This window comes from Notolepis coatsorum (assembly GCF_963971535.1).
Source record: "Notolepis coatsorum genome assembly, chromosome: 14".
Taxonomy (NCBI): domain Eukaryota; kingdom Metazoa; phylum Chordata; class Actinopteri; order Aulopiformes; family Paralepididae; genus Notolepis; species Notolepis coatsorum.
The window spans coordinates 14,907,917-14,915,817 of record NC_140178.1 but is presented as its reverse complement, the minus strand read 5'-3'; the positions used below and the strand labels follow the sequence as shown (position 1 = coordinate 14,915,817).

Here is a 7,901-nt window from a genome sequence, read left to right as displayed (position 1 = left end):
GAGAGAGGGGAGAGAGGGAGAGAGGGAGCGACAGGGAGAGAGGGGGAGAGAGGAGAGAGGGAGCGACAGGGAGAGAGGGAGCGACAGGGAGAGAGACCGACAGGGAGAGAGAGGGAGAGAGGGAGCGACAGGGAGAGAGAGAGCGACAGGGAGAGAGGGGAGAGGAGCGACAGGGAGAGAGGGAGCGACAGGGAGAGAGAGAGAGAGAGAGAGGGACTGACAGGAGAGAGAGGGAGAGAGAGAGAGAGAGGGAGCGACAGGGAGAGAGGGAGCGACAGGAGAGAGAGAGCGACAGGGAGAGAGAGAGCGACAGGGAGAGAGAGAGAGAGAGAGAGGGACTGACAGGGAGAGAGAGGAGCGAGAGAGAGAGAGGACTGACAGGGAGAGAGAGGGAGAGAGAGGGACTGACAGGGAGAGAGGGAGCGACAGGGAGAGAGAGGGAGAGAGGGAGCGAGAGAGAGAGAGAGGGACCGACAGGGAGAGAGAGGGGAGAGAGGGAGCGACAGGGAGAGAGGGAGCGACAGGGAGAGAGAGGGAGAGAGAGAGCGACAGGAGAGAGAGGCTGACAGGGAGAGAGAGAGAGAGAGAGAGAGGACTGACAGGGAGAGAGAGGGAGCGAGAGAGAGAGAGGGACTGACAGGGAGAGAGAGGAGAGAGAGGGACGACAGGGAGAGAGGGAGCGACAGGGAGAGAGAGGGAGAGAGGAGCGAGAGAGAGAGAGAGGGACCGACAGGGAGAGAGAGGGAGAGAGGGAGCGACAGGGAGAGGGAGCGACAGGGAGAGAGAGGAGAGAGGGAGCGACAGGGAGAGAGAGGGAGAGAGGGAGCGACAGGGAGAGAGAGAGAGAGAGCGACAGGGAGAGAGAGGCTGACAGGGAGAGAGAGACTGACAGGGAGAGAGGAGAGAAGGAGCGACAGGAGAGAGGGGGAGAGAGGAGAGAGGGACTGACAGGGAGAGAGGGAGAGAAGGAGCGACAGGGAGAGAGGGGGAGAGAGGGAGAGAGGGAGCGACAGGGAGAGAGGGAGCGACAGGGAGAGAGAGAGAGAGAGAGAGAGAGAGGGACTGACAGGGAGAGAGAGGGAGAGAGAGAGAGAGGGAGCGACAGGGAGAGAGGGAGCGACAGGAGAGAGAGAGCGACAGGGAGAGAGAGACTGACAGGGAGAGAGAGACCGACAGGGAGAGAGAGGGAGAGAGGGAGAGAGGGAGCGACAGGGAGAGAGGGGAGAGAGGGAGAGAGGAGCGACAGGGAGAGAGGGGGAGAGAGGAGAGAGGGAGCGACAGGGAGAGAGGGAGCGACAGGGAGAGAGAGACCGACAGGGAGAGAGAGGGAGAGAGGGAGCGACAGGGAGAGAGAGAGCGACAGGGAGAGAGAGGGAGAGAGGGAGAGAGAGACTGACAGGGAGAGAGAGACTGACAGGGAGAGAGAGACCGACAGGGAGAGAGGGAGAGAGGGAGAGAGGGAGCGACAGGGAGAGAGGGGGAGAGAGGGAGAGAGGGAGCGACAGGGAGAGAGGGGAGAGAGGAGCGACAGGAGAGAGGGAGCGACAGGGAGAGAGGAGCGACAGGGAGAGAGAGGAGAGAGGGAGCGACAGGAGAGAGAGAGCGACAGGGAGAGAGGGGACAGGGAGAGAGAGAGAGAGAGAGAGAGAGGGACTGACAGGGAGAGAGAGGGAGAGAGAGAGAGAGAGGGAGCGACAGGGAGAGAGGGAGCGACAGGGAGAGAGAGAGCGACAGGGAGAGAGAGAGCGACAGGGAGAGAGAGAGAGAGAGAGGACTGACAGGAGAGAGAGGGAGCGAGAGAGAGAGAGGACTGACAGGGAGAGAGAGGGAGAGAGAGGACTGACAGGGAGAGAGAGGGAGAGAGAGGGACTGACAGGGAGAGAGGAGCGACAGGGAGAGAGAGGGAGAGAGGGAGCGAGAGAGAGAGAGGGACCGACAGGGAGAGAGAGGGAGAGAGGGAGCGACAGGGAGAGAGGGAGCGACAGGGAGAGAGAGGGAGCGACAGGGAGAGAGAGGGAGAGAGGGAGCGACAGGGAGAGAGAGAGAGAGAGCGACAGGGAGAGAGAGGCTGACAGGGAGAGAGAGACTGACAGGGAGAGAGGGAGAGAAGGAGCGACAGGGAGAGAGGGGAGAGAGGGAGAGAGGGACTGACAGGAGAGAGGGAGAGAAGGAGCGACAGGGAGAGAGGGAGAGAGGGAGAGAGGGAGCGACAGGGAGAGAGGGGGAGAGAGGAGAGAGGGACTGACAGGGAGAGAGGGAGAGAAGGAGCGACAGGGAGAGAGGGGGAGAGAGGAGAGAGGGAGCGACAGGGAGAGAGGAGAGAAGGAGCGACAGGGAGAGAGGGGAGAGAGGGAGAGAGGGACTGACAGGGAGAGAGGAGAGAAGGAGCGACAGGGAGAGAGGGGGAGAGAGGGAGAGAGGGAGCGACAGGGAGAGGGAGCGACAGGGAGAGAGAGAGAGAGAGAGAGAGAGAGGGACTGACAGGGAGAGAGAGGGAGAGAGAGAGAGAGGGAGCGACAGGAGAGAGGGAGCGACCGGAGAGAGGGAGCGACAGGGAGAGAGAGAGCGACAGGGAGAGAGAGACTGACAGGGAGAGAGAGGAGAGAGGGAGAGAGGAGCGACAGGAGAGGGGGAGAGAGGGAGAGAGGGAGCGACAGGGAGAGAGGGGGAGAGAGGAGAGAGGAGCGACAGGAGAGAGGGAGCGACAGGGAGAGAGAGACCAACAGGGAGAGAGAGGGAGAGAGGGAGCGACAGGAGAGAGAGAGCGACAGGGAGAGAGAGGAGAGAGGAGAGAGAGACTGACAGGGAGAGAGAGACTGACAGGAGAGAGAGACCGACAGGAGAGAGAGGGAGAGAGGGAGAGAGGGAGCGACAGGGAGAGAGGGGGAGAGAGGGAGAGAGGGAGCGACAGGGAGAGGGGGAGAGAGGGAGAGAGGGAGCGACAGGAGAGAGGAGCGACAGGAGAGAGAGAGCGACAGGGAGAGAGAGAGCGACAGGGAGAGAGAGAGAGAGAGGGAGGACAGGGAGAGAGAGAGCGACAGGGAGAGAGGGGGACAGGAGAGAGAGAGAGAGAGAGAGGGACTGACAGGGAGAGAGAGGGAGAGAGAGAGAGAGAGGAGCGACAGGGAGAGAGGAGCGACAGGGAGAGAGAGCGACAGGGAGAGAGAGAGCGACAGAGAGAGAGAGAGAGAGACTGACAGGGAGAGAGGGAGCGAGAGAGAGAGAGGGACTGACAGGAGAGAGAGGAGAGAGAGGGACTGACAGGGAGAGAGAGGGAGAGAGAGGACTGACAGGGAGAGAGGGAGCGACAGGGAGAGAGAGGAGAGAGGGAGCGAGAGAGAGAGAGAGGGACCGACAGGGAGAGAGAGGAGAGAGGGAGCGACAGGGAGAGAGGGAGCGACAGGGAGAGAGAGGGAGAGAGGGAGCGACAGGGAGAGAGAGGAGAGAGGGAGCGACAGGGAGAGAGAGGCTGACAGGGAGAGAGAGACTGACAGGGAGAGAGGGAGAGAAGGAGCGACAGGGAGAGAGGGGGAGAGAGGGAGAGAGGGACTGACAGGGAGAGAGGAGAGAAGGAGCGACAGGGAGAGAGGGGAGAGAGGAGAGAGGGAGCGACAGGGAGAGAGGGAGCGACAGGGAGAGAGAGAGAGAGAGAGAGAGACTGACAGGGAGAGAGAGGGAGAGAGAGAGAGAGGGAGCGACAGGGAGAGAGGGAGCGACAGGAGAGAGGGAGCGACAGGGAGAGAGAGAGCGACAGGGAGAGAGAGAGAGAGAGGGACTGACAGGGAGAGAGAGGGAGCGAGAGAGAGAGGAGCGACAGGGAGAGAGAGACTGACAGGGAGAGAGAGGGAGAGAGGAGAGAGGGAGCGACAGGGAGAGAGGGAGCGACAGGGAGAGAGAGGGAGAGAGGGAGCGACAGGAGAGAGAGGGAGAGAGGGAGCGACAGGGAGAGAGAGGACTGACAGGGAGAGAGAGACCGACAGGGAGAGAGAGAGAGAGAGGGAGAGAGAGACTGACAGGGAGAGAGAGGGAGCGACAGGAGAGAGAGAGAGAGAGAGGGAGAGAGAGACTGACAGGAGAGAGGGAGCGACAGGAGAGAGGGACCGACAGGGAGAGAGGGGAGAGAGGGAGAGAGAGACTGACAGGGAGAGAGGGAGCGACAGGGAGAGAGAGACCGACAGGGAGAGAGAGAGAGAGAGGGAGAGAGAGACTGACAGGGAGAGAGGGAGCGACAGGGAGAGAGCGACTGACAGGGAGAGAGGGAGCGACAGGAGAGAGGGGAGAGGGGGAGAGAGAGACTGACAGGGAGAGAGGGAGCGACAGGGAGAGAGGGAGCGACAGGAGAGAGGGGGTGAGAGGGAGAGAGAGACTGACAGGGAGAGAGGGGGAGAGAGGGAGAGAGAGACTGACAGGGAGAGAGGGAGCGACAGGGAGAGAGGGGGAGAGAGGGAGAGAGAGACTGACAGGGAGAGAGGGGGAGAGAGGGAGAGAGAGACTGACAGGGAGAGAGGGAGCGACAGGGAGAGAGGAGCAACAGGAGAGAGGGGAGAGAGGGAGAGAGAGACTGACAGGAGAGAGGGAGCGAGAGAGAGAGAGGGACTGACAGGGAGAGAGAGGACTGACAGGGAGAGAGAGGGAGCGACAGGGAGAGAGAGAGAGAGAGAGAGGGACTGACAGGGAGAGAGGGAGCGACAGGAGAGAGAGAGCGACAGGGAGAGAGAGGGAGAGAGAGAGCGACAGAGAGAGAGAGCGACAGGGAGAGAGGGAGAGAGAGGGAGAGAGAGAGAGGGACAGGAGAGAGAGAGGGACCGACAGGGAGAGAGGGAGCGAGAGAGAGAGAGAGGGAGATAGAGGGAGAGAGAGAGAGAGAGAGAGGGAGATAGAGGGAGAGAGAGGGACAGGGAGAGAGAGGGAGAGAGAGGGAGAGAGAGAGAGGGACCCATAGGGAGAGAGAGGGAGCGACAGGGAGAGAGAGACCGACAGGGAGAGAGAGGGAGAGAGAGGGAGAGAGAGGGACAGGGAGAGAGAGGGAGAGAGAGGGAGAGAGAGAGAGGACCCATAGGGATAGAGGGAGCGACAGGGAGAGAGAGAGAGAGAGGGAGAGAGAGGGACCGACAGGGAGAGAGAGATCAACAGGGAGAGAGAGAGAGAGAGAGAGGGAGGGAGCGACATTTGAATGTAATCTAATCACGTTAGAAGAGCCAGTGCTTTATCACTGACGCGTGTTTGTGTTGTTAACGCCAACCTTTTATGCCCCCTCCCCCGCCTGTCTGTCTGTCTGTCTGTCTGCCTGTCTGTCTGTCTGTCTGTCTGTCTGTCTGTCTGTCTGTCTGTCTGTCTGTCTGTCTGTCTGTCTGTCTGTCTGTCTGTCTGTCTGTCTGTCTGTCTGTCTGTCTGTCTGTCTGTCTGTCGTCTGTCTGTCTGTCTGTCTGTCTGTCTGTCTGTCTGTCGTCTGTCTGTCTGTCTGTCTGTCTGTCTGTCTGTCTGTCGTCTGTCTGTCTGTCTGTCTGTCTGTCTGTCTGTCTGTCTGTCTGTCTGTCTGTCTGTCTGTCTGTCTGTCTGTCCGTCCGTCTGTCCATCTGTCCTCCCTCTCCCCCTCTCTCCCTCCATCTGTCTGTCCCCTCTCTCCCCCTCGTCTGTCTGTCCTCCCTCTCTCCCTTCGTCTGTCTGTCCTCCCCCCCTTCCCCTCCCCCCCCCTCCCCCCCCGCTCCAGATCGCGCTGGGCGAGTGTTACCGCGTGCGCTTCCGGGCCGTGCGCTCGCGGGCCTTCGTGCGTAACCGCTACCTGTCGTGCCTCTACAAGGAGCTGGGCAGCTTCGTGTTCGGCTGCTGCATCGGCCAGTCGCTCACCAACATGGCCAAGCTGAGCGTGGGCCGGCTGCGGCCCAACTTCCTGTCCGTCTGCAACGTCACGTACGCCTCCATCAACTGCACGCCGGGCAGCTACGTGGCCCAGGTGGAGTGCAGGCAGCCCGTCCACAAGATGGTGGAGGAGGCCAGGTCAGTGCGTGTGTGCGTGTAGGTGTGTAGGTGTGTGTGTGTGTGTGTGTGTGTAGGTGTGTGTGTGTGTGTGCGTGGTGTGTGTGTGTGTGTGTGTGTGTGTAGGTGTGTGTGTGTGTGTGTGTGTGCGTGTGTGTAGGTGTGCGTGTGTGTGTGTGTGTGTGTGTGTTAGGGCTGAGCGCAAACGTTCGAACGTTCGAACCTTCGTTCGTTAGGTTGGCATTCGAATTCTAAATCAATCTTCAAATAAAAAATAAAAAAATCTATTAATTCTGTTTAAACCAATGGGGTTTTTCTTCACAGTTGCAGATAAAGATTAGGCTACACGAATATTATAGTATTAAAAGAAACTGATGAGTTATATTCATTAAAGAAAGTTGATTTAATTGATTTAGTTGGGCTGGGGCTTCTCCCTGGGCTGGGTCTGGGGCTGGAAAGTTGATTTAATAAAAAAAAAACGAATTTAATCAGATTAATCACTTTATTCAATGTGTGTAGGTGTGTGTGTGTGCGTGTGTGTATGTGTGTGTGTGTGTGTGTGTGTGTGTGTGTGTGTGTGTGTGTGTTGGACTTAATTGAGTCATCATTTCATTTTATTTCATTTGAAACCTTTATTTCAACTCGTAAGACATTGCATCGTTGCATGACCTACGGACTGTGAAAATACGGTTCTCCCACGGCCACTTCTCCGAGGCTTTCACAGTTAAATCAACATTCCAGTTAAGGTCATGTTAAGGGTTAGGGTTAGGTTATGGTTAGGTTAAAGTTAGGGGACTGGTTAAGATTAGGGTTAGGATTAGGGGCGGGGTTATGTTTTTTCATTGAATTTCAAACCTTTATTTCAACTCGTGAGACACTGAGGTTACGCTCATTTACAGCGACGAGGAGCTTACAAAACAAGACACAGTTTATCAACAATTTCATACATATAGGCACGATAAATGAGAATAAACAATAAAAGATCAGCTAAAACGGTTACAAGTCAACACACGGCGGTCGGATGTCATACTTTTAAATGCAGCAAAAGAAGGAAGAACCTTCAGCTTCAGAGTCAGTCGGAGGGAATAGGTGTTGGAAGCATCAAAGGAAGAAGCAGTTTTTCCTAGTTCAGAGCGAACTGGAGGAACCCTAATAATTAAGAACAGATTTCAGAAAAAAAAATTCAGAAAATACACCAGTTGATTACGGGCTTTTCCTGTGAACTCTGGTGGTCAGATCGACAGAGCAACCTAAAATAAATGCTGATTTTCACGCTAGTGGTTAGGTTAAATGGAAAATCCACCCTGGCTGGAACAGAATTGACATTGTACTGTTCCAATGATCTAAGTTAATATTGATAAACATAGACAACCGTCTCTCTAAGCTGTAAATCAGAGCAACAAGAATCTGGCTGCGTTTCAGACTGCAGGCAACAGCGGCCCATTGCTCAAATCAGCACAAATCACATGGAATCACATGGAATCACATGAAATCACATGAAATCACATGAAATCTTTTCAATTCTGATTTGGGCCACTTTCATATTATGTGGTCCTAAATCAGATAAAGGTTCATGTTTCACGTCCATCATTGTTATTATTGTTCATTTGCGCACGCGGGTCAGTTCAGGAGCGTGTGTGACCACTTCACACTGGAATCTGATATTGGCCACATTTAAAAAATAAAATAAAAATGTGAACAGCCATACAAAAAATAAATCTGAAATAAATAAATCTTGAGCACTAAAGGCTTGCAGTGTGAACGCAGCCTGTCGGAGTTGGTCCGTTGACAATGAACTAGTGACCGACTCTGTGGCCCCATGGAACGTTTGTTTGAGCTATTCCATTCAAGTTAGTCGTATTGTAAACGTAGGGCTTGCGACTCTGAATCAGAACAGGTAGCTGTCGTCGTGTCCTGGGAGTTCT

The 7,901-nt window shown here is 56.1% G+C and overlaps 1 pseudogene across 1 annotated transcript in view; it reads left to right on the top strand.

Annotated features, from left to right (window-relative positions):
• Nucleotides 1-7,901, top strand: part of LOC311240433 (phospholipid phosphatase 3-like) — a 44,405-nt pseudogene that overhangs the window by 13,588 nt on the left and 22,916 nt on the right. Inside the window, exon 2 of the transcript XR_014621102.1 lies at nt 5,711-5,997. The product of XR_014621102.1 is annotated as a phospholipid phosphatase 3-like (transcript). The remainder of the gene's footprint in view (nt 1-5,710; nt 5,998-7,901) is intronic.